This window comes from Malania oleifera, chromosome 6 (assembly GCF_029873635.1).
Source record: "Malania oleifera isolate guangnan ecotype guangnan chromosome 6, ASM2987363v1, whole genome shotgun sequence".
In the NCBI taxonomy this organism is placed as follows: domain Eukaryota; kingdom Viridiplantae; phylum Streptophyta; class Magnoliopsida; order Santalales; family Ximeniaceae; genus Malania; species Malania oleifera.
Genome location: NC_080422.1, coordinates 1,542,754 through 1,565,489, shown reverse-complemented (window position 1 = coordinate 1,565,489; position 22,736 = coordinate 1,542,754). Strand labels below are relative to the sequence as shown.

Sequence of the window (22,736 nt, the reverse complement as noted above, 5' to 3'; positions counted from 1 at the left end):
TCGTCAACGAGGGTTCTTCAAGATCTCGTCAACGAGATCCCGTCTCGTCGACGAGGTCCCGTCTCGTCGACTAGAAGATACCAAGAGAGGATTATTGGGAAGTCTAAAATTCGTCAACAAGGGGGCAGGTTCATTGACGAACTTTCTACAGGACTCATCGATGAGGTGACGTGGCTCGTCGACGAATCCTACAGTATAAATAGTGTAAAACCTTGGTTAAACGCATAAATTCAGCGCCGCATTTCCCTCTTTCTCTCTCCTACGGTTCTCCTTCCAACTTTCTTCTATTTCAGCCCCGTCAGTCGTCGAATCGACGATCTGAGGCCACCACGACGCTCCTGGCGGAGTTCTCTTCAAATCTACTGGGGCGGATCATCGGTAGGATTGAGTCAAATTTCTCCCCAAAATCAGGGTAAGGTCTTTTATTCAGTTTTTTGTCTTCTGGAAGTTATAGGAAATTATGTAAGTCAAGAAATATTGATATTCTGTTCTAAAAAATGTGGTTTTCGGGGTGTGAAATAGGAAGCCCTGCATATCTAGGACCAATATACGATAGGGGCTTTTCGACAGTTTAGTAAGGAAAACATGCTATGCTAGGAAAACCTAGTATGATTTCAATGTAAAGTTTATGTTATTGCCAGATTATTATTCAGAGTAGAAATTTATGCAATTTATTATTGATGTTAAAATATTTTAAATTATTGTGTGGCATGAGAGCGTGAATACTGTATAGAAACATGTTTTTACAATATTTTCAAGAATATGTTTTACAAAATATACGGACAGTGAAATGCGTTTATAGTATCTTTCAGAATACCATGATTTTATAGTTTTACAATACCATAACATATAGATTTACAGTTTATCTTAGAAAAATACATCTGATATAGTTAGAGATTATTACAGCATCATGGTTTATACAGTTATTACAGAATCATGATAAAACAGTTAGTTATATATAGAAACGTATTATATAGTATCAGACCCTGATGGAGCAGACAGTAGAGCACAATACTGTAGTTGCAGATATACAAATATTCAGTTCAAAATGCAACCACTTAACTCATATAGTAAGTGGTATGAGGTCGATCATGCCTAGTTGTGGACAGGCTCCCCATCAAATATGGGTTGAGAATGGTCGATCTGACCGAGGAGTATAGTGGTTTACCCTGATAGGCCAACCAGGATAGATCCAGCCTTCGAGCCGCACAACCCTATCATGAGGGGTTAAATCATGACATACAGTCATCCAAGGAAATATTCTCAGATATTATAGTATTATCAGACTTTTCAAAATAGTAGTATTACTATAAAAAGTAACTTCATACAATTTGACATGTTAAATTATGTAATTAAAGGTTTTATAATATGTTATGTAGTATCAGCCTTTTCAAATTTAGTTATTTGTACTACCTTTAACTCAGATTAATTTTTATAGATCCATATCTCATTAGCCACACACTAGTGATAGCATGTTTCGTCTTACTGAACTTTGGCTCATTCTAGTGTTGAATTATTTTTCAAGTGAGCCAGTTAGGCGAGCGGAGCAGACTCGCAAATAGAGGAGCTGTTAGTCTGACCTTTTTTAGGGTGAATGTTTTGGGGTTCAATTTTGTTAGCCCTAGTATTAGTAAGAGTAGTTCTTAAAAGTATAGTAAAATATGTAATATTTGTGAAATATTTAGACACTCTGGTATTGTATGTATACAAGGTTGTGTTTCATGATATTTGTTTTCCGCTCTGTAGGAGGTTGTTTTAATTTAAAATAGTAGAGAATTAATTTTATAAGGAGGTTGTTACACCCGCTACTAGTAATAAGTATATAAGAAACCAAATCATCAAAACCATACCTGGTGAGTGGCCTAAAAGTGCGTCTAGGCCTGTCTATAGCTATACTGTGATGTTGCTAATCTCCTGAGCTAGGACTCCCTGCATTCTGAACATTGTGATCTCTACCGTAAGTCTCTAGCTCCTCCTACACCACATGCTCATTGTTGCAGCAATTTTCTAGCACCTGTTTCTCTTCTTCCTGAGTACACTGCAACATAACTTTCTCATCAAAAATCACATCTCTATTGATCACCACCTTGTTTGCCTTCGGATCCCAGAGCTTGAAGTCTTTCACCCCTTCCTAATACCCTAGAAAAATACATTGTCTAGACTTCGAATCAAGCTTCTATCTCTCCTCACTAGAAACATGCACGTAGGCTGGACATCTAAACACTCTCAAACCAAAGTAGTCTACCGCACTACCTGTCCACACTACCTCTGCTACCTTCTCATCTAGTGCTACCCTTGGTGATTTGTTAATCAAGAAACATATCATATTCACAACTGCTGCCCAGAAGTTCTTTGTAAGCCTTGCATTCAACTTGAGACACCGAGCTCTTTCATCTATTGTTCTGTTCATCCTTTCTGCTACATCATTCCATTGTCGTGTCTTGTGTACTATGAAGTGTCTCTTATTCCCATGTTGCTCACACAACTCCGTGAACTTTGAATCTGTGTACTCAGTACCATTGTCGGACTTGAGGCATTTGATTTTTCTCCCTATCTGGTTTTTTACTTCAGCTTTTCACAACTTGAACTTGGCAAATGTTTCTGACTTATACCGTATGAAGTACACCCAAACCTTTCGTGAGAAACCATTAATAAAACTCACAATATACGTATGTCCTCCTCGTGATGCTACCCTTACTGGTTCACAAATATCTGTATGAATATAGTCAAGAATTTCTTCTGTCTTGTGTGTGACTGTCTTGAACTGCACCCTAATCTATTTCCCAAGAACACAATACCTGCAAAAATTAAGCTTGCATGTTTTGACACCCTTCAATAGATTTCTCTTATGAAGCTCCATCATCACACGCTCACCCATATGACCTAACTGCATATGTCACAAGACTGTACTATCTGATTCAGACTCTACAGTTGCAACTCCACCTACAACTGTGGTACCTAGTAGTGTATAAATATTCCCTGCTAATTCCTACCCCTTCATCACTGTTACGACAACCTTTACTCACCATTATTACTCCACTTGCAGACTTGTACTTAAACTCATTACAATCTAAAATGCTCAATGAAATCATATTCTTCCTTAAATCCGATATATGTCTAACATCACACAATGTTCTAACAACACCACCAAACATTTTAATTCTGATGTTCCTTATTCCAACAATTTTGCATGATGCATCATTACCCATCATAACAGAACTAGAATTTAATAACCTATGGGTGTCAAACCAATTGTTATTGAGTGTCATGTGATAGGAGCATGCCGAATCCAGAATCTAAGAATCTGTGAGATGATATGAACAGGATGAAACGGAAAACATATCCCCATCACCGCTCCTTAAGTCTTCTTCTTCCACTACATTCGCAAACTTTGATGGACCCTATTTATTCTCTATATTCCCCTTCTTTTTCTTTGGACAATCTCATTTTGTAAACCCCCTTTCCCCGCACTTAAAACACCGTATGTCCTTCCTCTTCCTGGAATTGAACTGAAATTTATTATTACTCGATCTGCTCCAAAGCTTGTTTCTCCCATGTTCCTTATTACTCTCACCACAAGCCCTTCATTTTGTAAATTCTCATCACTGGCTTTCTTACCTAATAGAATACTCATGATCTCCTCCAATTTGATAGTTTCTTTCCCCCACATCAGAGTTGTAACCAAATTTTCGTACGTAGGAGAAGCAGGTAAGGAATTCAACAACATCAACGCCTTGTCTTCGTCTTCGAACTTCACATCAACTCGCTTCAAATCACTAATGATTTGGTTGAACACGTTGATGTGCTGGTTCAGATATGAACCCTCTGAGATCTCAAGACCATAGAGTTTCTGCTTAAGATAAAGTTTGTCCGTCAACGACTTAGACATATACTGACTTTCCATTTCTAACCAGACTACCATCAGTGATTCCTCATCCATAACGTGATACATCACGTCATTAGCCAGATAAAGTCTAATAGTTGTCACAACCTTTGCTTCCAGTTCCTCTCAATTAATGGTGTTCATGCCTTCTGGCTACTTTCCATATAATGCCTTCACCATGCCCTATTGCACTAACAAATCCTTGATCCTCCTCTGTCATAATCCGAAATTTCCAGATCCGTCAAACTTGACCATGTTGAATTTCACAAAAGAAATCCCAGACATCGTGACCTGAGCTCTGATACCAATTGTTGAGAAATTGTGCGACAATTGTGATGAATATTACGAAAAAATATAGAGATAAGGAAAGCAACAAAACACACGGATTTAACGTGGTTTGGCAGCATGCCTACGTTCACAGAAGCAAGCGGTGGCTGAATCTCACTATCATCCAAAGTAGGGTTATATCATATATATTTATACTAACCCAAACCATACAAAGGTATTCGAAAAATTCCTCAAATACCCATGAACCGTACTACGGAGGCGTTGCCCCTCGCACACCTAACCTATCAGTCATCCTAACCAATAAAATAATAAATTTCAAATCAATGTCGAACAACATCTTCTATGGTTTTCTTCAGACCGGCTTCCTAATTTTCTTCGGCCTGCTTTCTCTATACATATGTTCTACTCGATATGAGTCACATACTACAACATGAACCAACTAACTTTAATCTTTAATATATAAGCGTGGAGCCATTGAAGAAATACTAAACTATGTCAAATAGTGTGTATAGCGGGTTAAGTAAGTACCACCTCAATCATGTCCCATTTACATCCACATCTACCTCTTTACGTATGGACTGATTTTAAAAGCCGCCCTTCTTTCCAGTGGGGTGAGATGGGATGACGTACTGCTGACTGCTTATTTCTAATGCACAATTTTTTTAATGCATATATATATGACTAAGTTTCTGAAACATTCTATAATTTTTTAATTCCTGCATGCTCAGAATCATGCTCAATTTAGTGCAGTGCAAATTATTGTATTTTCTTGTGCAGATAGTGCCTAGTTGGGAGGAAGTCTGTAAAGAATCATGATGATGCTGATGGGTATGATGATTTGCTTAAAATTTTGTACAGACACACGTTTGAGTTAAGAATAGTGGTTTGTGAGAATATTTGTTATCTAACAAAATTAATATTTCACCAATAATATGCAGCAATGAAACAAACAGATAGGGTTGCTTTGAAAAAACACAAGAGGACAATGCGAAAACAAACAATAAAAAACCCATGAAGCAAACTTTAAAATATAAGTGACTCAACTTTAAAATTCATATCCACAAACAAAGAATAGAATTTTGAATTAAATAGTGTGAGTGAAAATTAAAATCACTCGATTTTTATTTATTCATCATGACAATATATATCTCTTTTGTTTGGCTATCAAATTCTGCTTATAGACAATTATATTATAAGCAAAATATGATAGCCAAAGAATATATATATATATATATATATATATATATATATATATATATAGTCATGATAAAAAAAATGATAATACAAAAAATTTCTTCAGGGCAAAGAATATTATTCTCAAATTTTATCATAAAAATATTTATTTATATCATATTTTGTTAAATGAAATTATATAAACTTGTACTCCTGTACATTATATGTCATAAATCAAATGTATTATGAAGTGCTCAAACCTTAGAACACAAAAACACTCAACGTGACAACAATATATTGTGGTGATACGACTCCTCCACCAGAACTGAGAAAAGACTCCACAATCCACATGGATCAGTGAGCCTCAGGATAAGAGTTCAGGAAACACAACACAGCAAATTAAAATCGAACTTGGACTTTTAACCATCTTAGGACATAAAATTATGCATCTTTTCAGAATGAACTAACTTGGGTTTTGGGTTTTGGATAAGTGACCATGGACCCACCGCCCAATCTGACCCACCACAAGCAGACCCAACTCAGCTCAGGGCCACTTTAAGCTTGCTCTATTAAAATTAGTAACACAGAAATTCAGAAAGATTCATGAAACGACAAATGAAAAAGAAGAAAGCGACTGGCCGTGAAAAGGGGACTGTGTTACCCTACTTGATAATTCCATCCCAACCTGCCAATGCTAATCAATAATCATGCATTGAAAGACAAATGGAGGGTGTGAATAGATGAACAACCGTGCAACAAACAGAAATAGTCCATCTCATGTTCTAACTCCATAGCAATTAAGAAGCTCGTGCTTTTCGAGTAGGATTGTTTATTTATATTTTTCTTTTCTGTAATACAGTTACCCTCCTCCCCACCCTTCCCTTTCATTGCGTTTCTTCTTGCATTGCATATTAAAATCAGGTTTTTCATGACTTCAGGCTACCTTTATCTACTCTATGGCGGCTGTGACCCATCATATTTGGTTCTCTGCATTGTTAAAGAGCAACAATTTAGCATATCAACACCCCCTCCCCCTGGCCCAACCCCAGTCCCAAAACAAAGAATCAAAAAAATAAAAATAAAAAGTATGGAAGTCGCATGGAGCTTTCTACACCCTAACCTTTGGGCCCAAAGGTGCATCACTACAGCTATTCTTTTTCACATTTTTTTTTTTTTTTCATAGCCCCTTCTGTTGGAGTTTGTCCCACATAGGTTATAGAAGGGACTTGGTGGTCAATTATTAAGTGTGAGGGAATGTCTCACCCCATGAGCTAACTTTTGGGGTTGAGAAAGCCCAAGAACACCCAACACTGGTATCAGAACCCATGGTTTATCCTTGGGATGCTGAGCATGTGGTGCTGCCGATTTGGTCAGCCCAATTCGTGTGGAGTTTGGAACCCGATCCCAATTCGTGAGGAGTTTAAAGCCCGATGTGTGAGGGGAAGATTGTTAGGGTTTGTCCCACATCGGCTGTGGAAGGAGTTTGGTGGTCAGTTATTAAGTGTAAAGGAAAGTCTCACCTCATGAGCTAGCTTTTGAGATTGTAAAGGCCCAAGACCACCCAACACCTTCAGGGGCTTCATTTTCCACATGGACCCCATCCGAATCCTCTCCGACATGTCCTACCAATACCCCTGTAGCACTGAACTTCCTTTTTAGCATGACAACAAAAGAAGTTTGCAGGTACACAAGTTGAAGGAGCCACACATCTTCTGAGGAAACTCTTCCATCTTAAGTTCTTTACAAATATGTATTAAGTGGTTGAAAAATGCTACTGGCTTAACTCAGGAGAATCTAGCTATTTCTCGAGAAAATTATTCAGCATGGTCAGAGCAACAGCTTGCATCACATGTGGTTTATCAATCGCATTCCCCATCTTTCCTTAACGAGCAGGGCAGATGGTTCATTGCCCCAGCTCCACTAATTTTTACTTTGATTCCTAATATAGGTAGCAAGCCAAGTCTATCTACAGATGCAGATTAAAATTAAATGTTCTTTTTTTTTACTATAAAGCTTGATTTGAGTTATTTAGACTTCATTTGAACTCAAATTTAATAGTTTTACCTATGTTTTCTTGGCTTTCAACATCTCCACTTTCATGCCTGCACCTAACCTGCCAAAGGAGTCAAACACAAGTCTTTTGTTCTTTATTTGTCCAAAAATGACGTCCAAGGGAAGGTACAAGATAATATACAGGGTAACGATGAATATATCATGTATAAAAAGGAATTAGTACCTTTCCATCCAATAAGCTGTGACAGAAAGAAAATACCATACAAAAAGCAGGGGAAAGATGAACAGAAAATGCAGGCAGTGCCCTGTGTGTGTCTAATTAAGAGGAATCTACTGAAAGTGTAAAAGGCAAAAATAAATGGCTGCAGAAATCAAGTAATCAAGTGGTATGTATCTACAATACATGAAAGTGTATCTTAATAAAATGTGAGAGTATGTGGCAAAAAGACAACTCGACGCCACATAGTAATCACTAAAGCAAAAACAAATGCCATTTTATCTTACTAATCGAACTGAGACAGCCTCAGTCTCTCCATCTCAAAAGATGAGATGAGAGGAGTTTAAGAATTAATAGCATGATGTTATTTAAAGCAATTTAGGTAAAATGAAAGAGTGCTTTGGGCGTGCTATGTGATTGTAGAATATCTTTAAAATTAAAAGGAGAATTCTATAGAACGACTATAAGACCAGTTATGCTACATGAAACAAAGTGTTGGGCAACTAAGAAACAATTTACCCAAAAAGAAAAAGTTTTCAAAATGCGAATGCTAAGGTGGATGAGTAGTATAACATGAAAAGACAAATTGAGGAACAAACATATTTGCAATAAGTTAGGCATAACACCAAGAGAGACAAGATAAGGGAAGACTGGCTAAGATGGTTTGGCCATCTAAAATGCGGGCCATATAGTGCATCAATGAGGACGAGTGAGTTAGTTACTGTTACTAGTAGTAAAAAGGGTATGAATAGACCAAAAATAACATGGAATGAGATAGTGGGAAAGGATTCGATAGCTCTTAAGTCGTTAGAGGTAAATGCCCTCGATTGTGTGAATTGGTTAAAAAAGATTTATGCAGCTGAGCCCACCTAGTGCAACTTAAGGCTTGATTTTGTTGTTGCTGTAAAAGACTTACACTAGGTATATGGATTGATGTACTTCTGCTGCAAGATTTTTTTTCCTGCCAACGGAAAAAGTTTATATATTGGTGAATAATATTGAGAATGTTTCCTAGAAAGGAGAATCAAGCAGTCCCATTCGTAGTTGCTCAAGGCATAAATACTGCTATGGTTTTTTGTCTAGCCTTTTTGGCTGTGTCACGGACCACCAATTTCAACAATTAACGGGTCGCACGGCACTCATCGAGGCTCTCTCCCTCAATAGAGTCGGCCAATAACTACACATTCAATCCGGTTGTCATGAACACTCGAAAGATTTCTGAAAGTCATCATAAGCAAGAAATATCAGTTCCAACAATAATGAATTCATGAAGACAAGCAACCTTTATACTCAATGAAATGTGGAACTAGTTGTTATATTCAATCAACAAGACAACCACACAAGCCATCATCCGAGTTGTTCAACATCATGTATAAAAATCCCTGGTGAGGGCAAGTGAAGACATCTCTCCTCCCCATTTAATCGAGGTCACACTATCAACCCCTAACATTCTCCCCCACCCACTCATCGACGACCTTGCCGATGTATTTGTAAAAAGACTTCACATTTTTGCTGCTGATGACCTTCATCATTGACTACATGTCTACTAGGTTATACTGTACTTATTTAGCCTCGACTCTATACAACTCATCCACGGTACGAGGGAATAATGAATACTCACTTGAAAAGAGCTGAAAAGGGACACAGACTCATCCACTGTGTGAGATTACGACGACTATTGACTTGCAAACGAGCTAAAAAGGGATACGACTCATCGACTATGTCAAATAACGATGACAACTGACAGGTAAGGATCTGAAAAAGGATACAACTCATCAACTATACGAGGTAACTACAACAACTGACAGGTAAAGAACCGAAAAGATATACGACTCATCCATTCCAATTGGTTGTCTTTTGGGTATTGAAATCTACCGAATCTCGCATCATACCATCGTTCAAGTCATTAGAGGCTTGCAATTATCTATGTTAACTTGGTCAGAGCGTGCAGCGTTCACCCTACCTACCCAATTTCGCGCGTTTGGCGTGTCACCCTGGCTACTTTCCTTGGTACTTGGCGGGAACCATTATCCTATCTTTGTCATACCAACCAAAGCATGCATCATTTACCCTATCAACCCTTTTACGCTTGGTGTGACACCCTACCTACTTTCCTAGGCGCTTGGTGTGAACCATTACCCTTTCTCTACCATGTTGACTTACAGAGCGTGCAGCGTTCACATTGCCTTCCCTTTTGCACTTTTGTGTGGCACCTTGCTTACTTTCTTGCGTGCTTGATGTGAACCATTACCTTCTCTCTATAGACTTACTGGAGGTCCTCTGCTCATTTACCCATCAAATTGTCATGGATTCTTTTCCCACCCTCTGTACACGCAATATAGCAACGATCTCAATTAACTTTTGTAAGACGGCCTCAAGCTCTATTGGCACAAACCCATGGGATTCTAGATTGCATCCAACATTGATGTCTTTCAACCTATTCAAGTCTTCCGACAACTCCATATTCTCTTTGACAGACCTCAAGCTCTATTGGTTTGTTTCCTGTAAGGAGGCCTTAAGCTCTATTGACACTACCCTTTAGGATCATGGATGGCATCATGCCGACGATGTAATTCAGCCTATTCAAGGCGACAACTCAATACTCTTCGACAGAGCTCAAGCACTATTGGTCTACTCCCGTAGGGGGGCCTCAATCTCTATTGGCACTACCCCTTGGGATGATGGATGGCATCACGCCCGCAATGTGTTTCGGCCTACTCAAGGCTTCCAATTGCACAATATTCTCAGGCAGACCTCAAGCTCTATTGGCACTACCCTTTGAGATTATTAATGGCATCATGCGCTCAATGAGTTTCCAACTGCTCAATCCTCCTTTCGAATACCGCAAGATTTGTTTGTCTTTCTCTATCATGAGATGGGAGATGGCATCATGCCCTCAATGTATTTCAACCTATTCTCGAGGCTTCCAACTACTCCATACCAAGGATTTTCATACATGGAGTGACTTACTCAAGTTCCACAATTCTATTTTAAAAATCAATTTTCTCTTTGGTAGCCTCAAATTCTATTGGCACACCTTTCTCTTGAGTTATCCTTTGCCTTACATGCATCCATATTATTCTACTTTACAAAATTTTAAATTCTTATTTTCCAACTCGTAGTGTTCACGCCCATCGAGCTCACACACACCATGCTCTGATACCAACTGTCACGGACCGCAAATTTCAACTCAATTAACGGGCCGCGTGGCACTCGTCTAGGCTCTCTCCCTCGACAGAGTCAGCCAATGACTACACGTTCAATCCGACTATCATGAACACTCGAGAGGTTTTTGAAAGCCATCATAGGCATGAAATATTAGTTCAACAATAATGAATTCATGAAGACAAGCGACCTTCATACTTAATGACATGTGGAACTAGTTGTTATATTCAATCAACAAGACAACCACACAAGCCATCATCCGAATTATTCAACATCCACTATAAAAATCTCTGGTGAGGGCAAGTGAAGACATCTCTTCTCCCCATTTAACCAAGGTCACACTGTCAACCCCTAACACTGTGCTTCACTAAGTGTTCTGAGGTTTTGATCTGTCCGATTTGCACACAAGCAAAGAAGCTCGTAGTTTACAGATCTTAACAAGTGAAAATACTCTATTGTTGACCATGTAGCAGTTTATGCTTGAAAATAAACTGTTCAAAGAGAGATGGCTGAAAACATATGTCGAGCAAAATTGGAATATTCAATTCAAATTAGGTTTTGCTCGGATATGAAAGCCAAATATAAGACACTTGGGTCGACAATAATTACCCAAAGTTAAACTTCACCATTTCCATTTGTTATTGAATCAAATTTCGAAATTTTGGTGAAAACTGTGAACAAGCTAAAACAAACATGTCCTTGGAATTGCCCTATTTGATGTGAGATATTAACAACGGTCGCAACGTACTGAAGAAGAGTCCAAAATGGCGAGGAATAATAATATTTAAAGTTCAATGGAGTCGGCACTAACATGTTATTTTCATAAGTGCGATTAGTTCACCTATTTACTACTTGTTGATTAATCAAGGAACCAGTAGCCTCAGTCTGCATTTACTAGAATTGGGATCGAGACTTCAACTATGCGAGAGGAAGGTACTAGCACCCCCTACATACTCGTTCTACAAACAGTACCTAATTAATCATGAATTATCCCTAAACTGAATCTAGTGGTCTTTAATTAACTCCTTAAGAAGCAAATAAATTTTAAAATTTTAAAAATATATGTGAAATAAAGTGTTTCTAATAAGATCCCCAAAGGAGGGGATCTTATTAGACAAACATCCTCAAAATTAATATAGGTGGTCTGAAATACCTCTTTACGCTTTGTTCAATCATTGGGAAGCACACGCACAAAAATAGAATATATACAAATAATAATCAAACAAATTCATCAAATTTAAGAAGAAAAAAAACTATAACATTTTCAGGTTTTTCAAAAAAAAAAAATTCAAAATTTTCTAAAAATTTTCCAACATTTTTCTACAGTTCTCTGGGAATTTTAAAGACTTTTTCTCCATTTTATTTATTATTTATATTTTTTATTTTTTCATTTTTTTTGCTTTTTGAGTCAAAATAAATCAAATAACTTTTCTTTATTTTTCTGATTTTTAAATATTTTGATTTTCCTATTTTTTTAACTATTTTTTCCAATTTTTTAAAAATTAAAAATCAATTTTTAAATAAAAAAATGAAATGAAGGATCGGAACGGGTCAAACTGGTTCAACCGGTCAGAACCGGGTCAACGAGTTAACTCAGGTTGACTCTGGTCCAATAATGGCGACATGTGGCGCGTTTTTTATTATTTTTTTATTTACTGCAGCAAGGTGATGTCAGCATTACGTCACCCACCATGTGGCAGGACACGAAAGCTTTGGAGCTTTTGACACGGATTGATGACGTGGCAACGATCCAACAGTCCAGAGAAAATACATATCGAATAGTCAGGATCGTTAAACGTGTGGTCCTAGACGAGCCACGTGTCACCGTCTGTATAGTGACACACGTCTCACTTTATTTATTATTTTTCTTTCAAAAAAATATAAAAAGTTTTTTTCCCTTTTCTTGTCTTTTCTTCTCTCTTCGTTTTTCTCATTATCTCTCTTCTCCCTGCATATCTTTCTCTCTCTCTCTCTCTCTATTTTCTCTCCATCTCTCTCTCTCTCTCTCTCTCTCTCTCTCTCTCTTCAATCTCTCTCTTTCTCCTTCTCTCTCTCTGTCTTCAAGTTGACCCGAGTCCTCAGGTCGGATATGGGTATTTGAATATGGGGTAATTGGGCATGGGTGTTCGGATCTAGGTTCGGATTCAAGTATTCCAAATTCAAGTCAAATACCCGAATCCTATTTGATATTTTCCCAAAAAATTATTGATTTCTGTTCTATTTGAATTTAAACTCTAATTATAGAATCAAAATTCAGCATTGCCAAAAATTGAATTAAAATTAAGCACAAAATTAACAAGTATTTATCCTTATTCCTAAATTCTCCAACTTGCAATTTCCTCTTCCTTTTACCCAAACCTTTGAATTCCTTTCTACCAATTTTCTATTACTTCTGCAACTTAAACCTTTTGTTCTTCTCCTATTCTTCACTTCCTCAATTTCAGTCACTTAGCCTTCTTACGATTCTCTCTCAAAAGCTTTCAGTGAACGATTCCTCTCTTCCTTCTCTGTCTCTGTGTAGGTCTAGGGGATCACTCAATTAACACTGATTAGATCAATCAACACCTAATTGATCAATCAAATTTAATTTGAATTGACTAACATGTTTAATTTACAATTCCTACAAGTTTAATTGTCTATCCGCCTTTTGTGCTTGCAGGTTTAAAGATGAAGATGCTGGTCCACTAGGTTTTTACTTCATTTTTCCCTTTTCAGGTTTTTTTTATTTTCAATTAAAAAATTTTCATTTTCCATTTTTTTTTTTTTTCATTTTTTCTATATTCAAATTTTTTTTTCTGTATTTTCTCATTTTATTGAATTAATGAATATTTACATAATTTTCAAAAATTGGACTGAGAAAAAGACCCAAATGGGCACTAGAATTAGGCCAAAAAAACAAATACAACATCCAAGCACAAGCTATCCCTTCTTCAGCTGGAAAGAAACAGAAACGCTCACATTAATAAGCAAGGCCCTTACAGTTTTCTTATTCTTTTTTTTTTTTCCTTCCTTTTTTTTTTCCTTTTTTAAAATCTTATGTTTCAAGAACAATTAGAAGATTGTTGTTGCTTGACAAGACATTGGTGGGTTTTGGTGAGATAAGATGGCAGAATGCTGTTTCTGTTTTTGTTTCATCAGCCTTATTGGAAGATAAGGTTGTTTTTTGTCCTGAATTGTTGATATCCTCTCTCTCTCTGAACTAATGATGAACAAAATTCTCATGCTTTATGGTAATGTCTACACAGCTCATTCCCATCAGCATGAAATCTCTAAAAAATCAAGTTTTCTTCCCAAACTAATGCTACTTTTGGAAAATAGTTCCCAGATTGGGTAGTTCTGCTTATTTCTAGACTAGGGCTATTTTAAAAAAAAATTATCAATTTGTTTTTTCAGACACATGATTTCATGGTTGAGAGCATTTATGTAAAAAAAAAAGGATGATTATAGATCGAAAGGACAAGTTGAACTCATGTTCAGTGAACAACCTTACACCAAGCTTCAGAAGAGGATTTAGTGTTGCCTTCGGTCAGTTACTTCTGCATGTTTCAATGAATTTATTTTTTATGCAAAAGAATTTAAGCTCGTTTTTCCTTAGAGTGACTTCTTTTTTTTTACTATATAATGTCCTAATTTTTTCACACACAGCCGGTCCCAAGCCCAGGCAAAGGAGGAGGGTTGCGTTAAGTAGCTGACAACCAACGTAAAATTTGTCAGATCACTATGATATGAATCATTACCAAATATTTGTTATTGAAGAACTCGTGTTTCCTAAAGATGATTTCATTGTTCGAACAGCTACTTCTCAACAGCTATTAACCATCATTTCAACCCAATGGCTATAAACTACTCTATAAATAAGTAATTTTTAAGCATCTGCAAATAGAGGATTTCAACCTTGAGATCTTCTAGTGAGAGGAATTGAGATTTTAGAGTAATATAGTGGCCAGTCCTTAGAATTATATTGTTATTCCTCTGCTGTTGTTGGAACTTGGATGTATTCTTACGATGTGAATAAAATCTACATTCATGCACGGACTATTTGATCCATGCCAAAAAAGCTAGTTAACAAACACAAGTGGAACATTTGAAGGATTAAATGGTACAAGTACTGACAGTAACTTCATTTGCAAAAATATTACTTATAATAATAATAATAACAAAACATGACAAAACAACCCACTGCAACTTCCTTTATCCACTTTAACATCAGCAAGCTTGCTCAGACAATGTCTCATCTTTCAACTTTGCAAAAATATTAATATGAAATAAAGCAAAGTGCTTTAGATCTGGGTCCATATGCCAGTCACGTTATCTAAAATGTGCCAAGGAGCTTCATTTCTCTTGGCCTATGTGAAATAATAATGCAAAAGAAAGCCTGAAAATAAGTGCTAGAAAATTTCCTTTCTTCAACAAAATTAAAGCTTAAAATATCAGTCTCGAACTAATGTACATGGTCAGAAACCATCTACTTCTTACTACAGGAATTCTATTTTCATGACCATGGTAATTATTACCTGGAAAAGTCATAAGATTTCTGAAAACAAAAGTTCAGCAGCCTTTATAAGCATGTTAATTTCAGCTGTAGAACGTTTTTTTCTCCTTCTCTTCATTTCATGTAAATTACTCAACCAAAACATACAAGAACCACAAAAGATGAGCCTAAGCTACGAAAAATAAATCTAAGTGATGGAAACCCAGAAAGTCAAAGAAATTTCATGATTCTTAACCCTTTTTTTTTTATAATTTATTTTTCAGCAAACAATTATGTGAAAAGATTTCCAAAAACAATATAAGAACAATATAAGTTCCAGAGATCAATCTCCAAAATCTCTGCCCTTTTTTGTAAGCCCACATGGACCAAGAAGAACTTCCATGACAGGGGTTAACCAGAGCTATATCCTACTATAAAAATGGTCCACAGTTCAGAAAGACACAATGCATTCTAAATGCAAAAGAGGGTGGAAATAACCTAAAAGGCAATAATATTTTTTTAAGACCATCTAGAAATGAAATTCTACTGTGTCTTACTCTCTAATTGTAATAAAATATCATGATTTTTTCCACTAGCTTCTGCTCTTAAAAATCCCAATGGCAACCATTAAAGAGTTCCAATATGGTTCTCCAATACATAAAAATTAGATGAATCTCAGAGTAGGCATGCATCACTAAAAAAATTTACAATTTGAGTTACTTTGCGGTTCCTTTGAAGTAAAATAAGAATTTCTGGCAAACAGAAAGGCAGAATGTCACATTAGATTCCACTTGGCTTAAAGATTTTGTGCAAGGAAAGGAAAGAAAGAAAATGAGATGGAAAGATTTCATGGATACTGCTACCAGACTTGATTTCATGGACACTGCTACTAGACTTAGTGGAATATTTACAGTCACACATTTTGGTTAAATATTCTGTTTTTGGGCTTCTCTATTAGCTTAGTTATTCCTGTCTGGGAAGGAACAAATTTTCTGTTTTTTAGGTGATTCATTTTCAAACATACAACAGAAACGGGAATGAAATTTTGTTTGGTGTGCTTTGTTTTAAACCAATTAGGGTTTAATGTAAGTTTTTGCTAATCCATCATGCAGCTTGGGCTCAGTTCAAGTATTATTGTTAAGGAAACCTAAACAATGGCATGCAAATAAAATTTTCTTTCTCATTTTTTCTTTCCTTTCCTTTCCTTCATGCTTTTCAAATTCCAAATGGAGCCCTAAAATACAAGAAAATAGATAATACCAAGTAATTTCAATAAGTACATAAAAGTTCAACAATGTTTCATCATAGCCATGGCATACATCCATGAAATGACAAAGTGAACTCAAAAGTTTAAAGTGATGCTCATTTTGATGAAAAAATTGTCCTAAGTAGATTAAATTAAACATAAAATTTGAAGTAGCACTCACAAGATCACACATTCAGAGAAGGGCAAGAAAACCTGGCCCAAACCACCTTAGCCACACAATAACTTTACTAATCTCTAAAATTTAATAATCTAAATCTCAAGTAGTTTCAACAAGCGCATGATAAGTACAATGACACTTCATGACAGCTGCAGCATGATTTCATGAAATTGGCAGCATAAGTACTACTCCCTTGATGAAAAATGCATTCTAAACGCATGAAATTAAACACAAAATAAAAAGTAATGCGGACAAAATCACACTTTCAGAGAAGGAGGAAGAAATTTTTTCTCAAACCTACCTAATTACACAATGTATCAAGTAATTTCATTAAAATAGTACTCGAAATCATAAGTAATTTCAACGAATGCAGGCTAAATTCAAGCACTTTCCATCACAAATGCAGCATAATTCATACATGAAATTGAACACAAAACCTTTAAAAAAAAATACTCACATTCAGGCAACATTTGTCCATAAAGTCAAATCTCGGTATTATTCATTATGTTTATTGCTCTACAATATTGCGGGCATAAATAGCCACTATACATAAATGGAATGCTAAAGTTTAGGACTACAAATCTTTTAGCCATTAGAGCATATCTCTAATCTAGGAAACATATTTACAATCAATCTATATACGGAAGTATACCAACTTGCAAAGTCAAAACTTCTAGAATCTTCAACACTTCCCCTCAAGTTGGTGCGTAGATGTCGCTCATTTCCACTTTGCTGAGACCATCATGAAATGCTCGACTTGATACGGCCTTGGTGAGTAGATCAGCAAGTTGTTCTTGAGATGAGACATGAGGTGCTTCAATGATCCTTGCTTCTAGTTTCTCCTTGATGAAATGCCTAACAACTTCCACATGTTTGGTTCGATAGTGCTGAATTGGGTTATGGGCAATATCACAAGCTGCCTTATTATCACAACATAGATTCATTGGGTTGTCACGCTTAATATTCAAATCTTCTAATAAATTACAGATCCATAATAATTCACATACTACCTTAGCCATTCCTCTGAACTCAAAGTCAGCACTAGATAGAGCAACTACAGCTTGCTTCTTGCTTCGCCAAGTGACCAAATTTCCTCCTACAAACTGAAATATCCTGCTGTAGACCGCCTATCTTTGATTGATCCAGCCCAATCAGCATCAGTGTGTCCTTTGACATCCAAATTATTCCCCTTTTTAAACATAATCCCTTTCCCTAAAGATGACTTCAAGTAATGCAAAATGCAGGTAACTGCATTCATATGTTCTTCGCTTGGAGTATGTGCAAGATACATTAGTCTCCCAACTAATCTTTGATACCTCTCCTTGTTTGTCGAAACTTGACCCAAATATATGCCTAGCTTCAAATTTTCTTCCATAGGAGTGCTAACTGGGCTAAATGTTGTCATACCAGTCTCACTTAGTAAATCTAAGGCATATTTTCATTGAGATAGAAACATACCTTCCTTTGATCTTGACACTTCAATACCAATGAAGTATTTCAAAGGACCAAGATCCTTCATCTCAAATTCTCGAGCTAGGTGGTTCTACAATGCGCTCCTCTCTTCTGAATCATTTCCTGTTACTATCATATCATCAACATACACAATAAAACAAGTAATCATTCCTCTATTATGCTTCACAAACAAAGTATGATCTGAGTTACTCTGCTTGTATCCAAAAGCTTTCATTGACTTTGTAAACCTTCCAAACCATGCTCTTAAAGATTGCTTCAGACCGTATAGGGCCTTTTTTAATCTGCAAACAAGTTTTCCATCTTCTGACTGCATATTACATTCGGGGGGCAACTCCATGTATACTTCTTCTTGAAGGTCTCCATGCAAAAAATGCATTCTTCACATCAAACTAGTGCAATGGCCAGTCAAGATTCACCGCCAAGGATATAAGACTACGGACAGTATTGATTTTTGCTACTGGTGCGAATGTCTCCATGTAGTCAATTCCATAAGTTTGAGTGTACCCCTTGGCGACTAGTCTAGCTTTGATTCGTTCAATGGTTCCATCTGCCTTGTATTTGATTGTGAAAACCCACCTACATCCAATAGGTTTCTTTCCTTCAAGCCGCTCAACAACTTACCAAGTTGAGTTCTTTTAAAGTGACTTCATTTCCTCATTCATAGCTTCCTTCCACCTAGGAACTCCCAGAGCTTCCTGCATGTTGGTAGGAATAGTACAACAAATAATTGATTCGCAAATGACTTACTTTCCTTTGATAGTCTATGGTAGGATACATAGTTACTCATGGGATATGTAGGAGTGGAACTAAGAACAGGTTCATAGTTAACTCTAGGTATACCTCTAGTGGCTCGATTAGGTAGTACTTTTGGAAGGAATTGAGATTCAGAATGTACCTGGGGTTGTGCCTGGGGTTCAGGAGAGGAATTGACCTCAGAAAACAATTGGTTAGATGGTACTTGAAGTGGAGTCGCTTCCATCTAATTCTGATTATTTTCCCCAGTCAAACGAACATCAAGTTGGTTGAGAACAGGTTGCTCACGCAGCCCGGTTGCCTCCTCTGGACACTCACCACTTTTATCCAAAAATTCAACACTTGTATCTGAATGGTCCAAAGAAGGATTTAGATTTAGAGTCTGCAATTCATTTTGTCTCCCCCCTTGAATTGAAGACTCGAGAACAGTATAGTACATGTCATTTTCATGAAAGACAACGTCAAGAGTTACATACATTTTTCGTGATGGAGGATGATAGCAGCGGTAGCCTTTCTAAGGTGAGGCATAGCCAACAAAGACACATCGTAGGGCTCGTGGTTCCAGCTTATCACGCAACGGCTTAGGAAGATGCAGAAATGCCACGCACCCGAAAATTCTAGGTGATAAATTTGGAGCAGTAGGAGCACTTAAAATCGAATGAAAGGACTTCAAAGGGAGTTTGAAAATTTAACGAGCTGGAGGGTACACGGTTAATGAGGTAAGCCGCAACACTAAGCGCTTCACCTTAGTAACTGGTGGGCATGTGAGCTCCAAACAAAGAGGCTCGTACAACTTCAAGTAGGTGGCGATTCTTGCGCTCCACAACCTCATTTTGCTGAGGGGTAGACAGACAAGTCGTCTAATGAGATATGCCATGTTCCTATAAGTACTTCTTCAGGTCCTGATTAACAAATTCTCCACCATTATCAGTGCGAAGAACATGTATGAGAGATTGGTATTGAGTGGCGATCGTTTTATGAAATTTCTGAAACAAGGAGCTAACTTCATTCTTTGATTTCATCAAGCAAACCCATGTCATATGAGTGTGATCATCAATAAATGAGACAAACCAACGAGAACCATTCAAGGAAGGGTATTTGGCAGGCCCCCATACATCAAAGTGGATCAACATAAATGGTACTAGACTTTTATTCATGCTTAATGAGAACAATACACGGTGACTTTTTGCAAGTTCACAAATATCACATTTGAAATCTGAAGTTTTTAACTAAGAAAACAATTTTGGGAACAATTTTTTTAAATATCGACGCATGACCCAAGCGCCTATACCCCAACCAAATTTTGGAGGACTTGTCGATCTGATCCGCTGAAAGAGCTTGAACCAACTAATGTGAGCTAGTTGGTTTCAAATCCAAATAGTACAGTTTCCCCTTCTAGTACCACAACCAATTGTCTTCCGAATTTGAATGTCCTTAAAAACACAAAGGTTAGGCCAGAAAAACACAACACAATACAACGCACTGGTTATTTGAGCAACAGACAATAAATTATGGTTGAGGGAAAGTACAACTAAAACAGAATCAAGATTCAAATTTTGTGAGAGAGGAATTGAACATTCTCCAATCACAGGTGAGGGATTGCCATTGGCGGTAGAGACTATATGTGTGGTGGACTGTTTCATAAATTGAATATGCTAACTATCAAAGGTCATGTGATCCGTAGCACCAGAATCAATTATCCATGTACGCAGAAGTATGGAAAACCTTACCAATGTTACCCGAAGTTGCAATCAATGAGGAAGCTTCTGCAACATCATTGGAAGGTTTGGTCACGGCAATAGAGGCTTTGTGGTTTGGCTTCGAATTGCGCTTGCATGGTGCCTTTGTTGGATCCCATCACTCTAGATAGCCGAATAAGTCATAACAATGTGCCTTTGTATGGCCTGTCGCACCACAGTGAGTGCACAAACGTTCGGGTTTGGCAACACCTATCTCATAACTGCCCTTCTAAGATCATGCTTGGTCAGAATCAGAATTTTGAGCGGATTGTTGAGGTTGGGGCTTAGCGCATCGAGCCATTAGAGCGGAAGACTCCGGATTATCAGGTTCAGCATTTAAGGTAGCTCTGCATATAGCATCTTGACGTACATAGGCAAAGGTGTCATTGAGGTCCATCGAGGGGTCCTTCCAAAGAACCTTACCTCTAATTTGTTCAAATTTTGCATCTAGCCCACTGAGAAAGATGTGCACTCTCAACCGTACAACAGATTTCTTATAGGTGACAATATCATCAAGATCCTTCATGAATCATGATAACTTTATCACGATGATCTAATTCTTAGAAAATTTCGACAAGCTCGCCGTAATAAGTTGATAGAGGTCGACCAGCTTGTTTGGCGGTGAAGGCACGCTAATTTAATGCAAAGAGTTGTATCTCATCCGATCCATCATAAAATGCTTTGGCAAGAGCACTCCAAATTTCCCTTGCAGTATGCAGTCACAGATTACGCTTCATTATCTCTGACGACATGGAGGTCAGCAACCAGCCCTTGACCTTTTGATTCTCCGCATACCACTTTGCATAGGTAGCATCAGTTTCCTTCGATGGATCAGTTTTACCCATAATATATTCGAACTTCTCATGCGTTGCAATTTGCATCTCTAATATTTGGGACCATACATCATAGTTAACTACGGTGAGGACAACTCTAGCATGGAAGCCAAAATTTTCGAATTGGATATGGATTACCGGGGTTGATGGTTCAAGAATAGAGGATTTGGGAGCCATATGGTGGTAGTTGTTTGCTGCAATTGTTGTTCAAGGTGATTGCAGTTTACAGAGAGAGAGAGAGAGATGCAGGTGGTTCGATTCAGAGCTGCAGGTTGTTCAATTCAGTGGCGATGGCGCGCCTACACCTTTTTGTCGGAATAACGTGCAGCAGCTGTTCGTGGCAGTTTGGATGGAGGTTTTCAGGAGGCTCTGATACCAAGTCAAATCTTGGTATTATTTGCTTTACAATATTGCGGGCTTAAATAGCGACTATACATAAGTGAAATGCAAAAGTTTAGTACTACAAATCTGTTAGCCATTAGAGCATATCTCTAATTTAGAAAACATATTTACAATCAATCTATATACGGAGCAAATTCAAAACTTCTAGAATCTTCAACACATAATACATGAAACTAAGCACAAACATGACGTAATACCCACAAAATCGCACGTTCAGGGGAGGAAGAAACTCTGGACCAAACCAGCTCAACGACGCGATTCTCAATCAATTAAACAAAATAATACTAAGAACATCTAGTAATTTTAGCAAGTAACAGATAAGTTCAACTGCATTCCATCACAGCAGCAGCATATATTCATTCATTAAACTGAACTCAAAATCTCAAATAATACTCACAAATTCATGCGTTCAGAGGAGGAGGAAGTAAATCTAGCTCCGACTGGAAGCGTAACCCGCTATACCTCGAGAGAAAAGAAGTTTAGACGGGGCAAGAGAGAGTATTTGCTTGATTTAGGGATTCTTCGCAGTTATTGATGGAAAAAATTTCATGTCTACCCGCAGTTGACAACGTTTCGCAACGGATCGCTTTCGATGGAAGAAGGACAATCGAACGATCGGAAATTTGGTCTCCAGGGGAGAGCATTTTGCAGCTTCCGCCGCTGCAACTTCCCGCCTTTGGAACTCGCGTTTGCGAAAGATGAACGACTTGAAGTTTTGTTGAACATGAAATCGAGTGTGTGTGAAAGTTACGTACAATCGTTATGCTCAAAAACGATTTCCTGGATTCTTTCTTTTTAGCGTGTTTTCGAAAAACAATCCCACTCGGAGAATTCGTGATTTGCAGATACGAAATTCTAGTGCTTGATACAAAATAAAACTAATACAAATTTAAAACTTAATT

At 37.4% G+C, this 22,736-nt stretch overlaps 1 long non-coding RNA gene across 1 annotated transcript; it reads right to left on the bottom strand.

The window, feature by feature from the left end:
• Window positions 1–6,223: 6,223 nt before the first annotated feature.
• LOC131157833 (uncharacterized) lies at window positions 6,224–22,521 on the bottom strand. Its single transcript, XR_009137322.1, has 4 exons — window positions 22,232–22,521; window positions 7,409–7,457; window positions 6,865–6,978; window positions 6,224–6,331 (listed from the first exon to the last, which is right to left on the bottom strand). It is a non-coding gene; the product is annotated as an uncharacterized LOC131157833 (long non-coding RNA).
• Window positions 22,522–22,736: the final 215 nt, after the last annotated feature.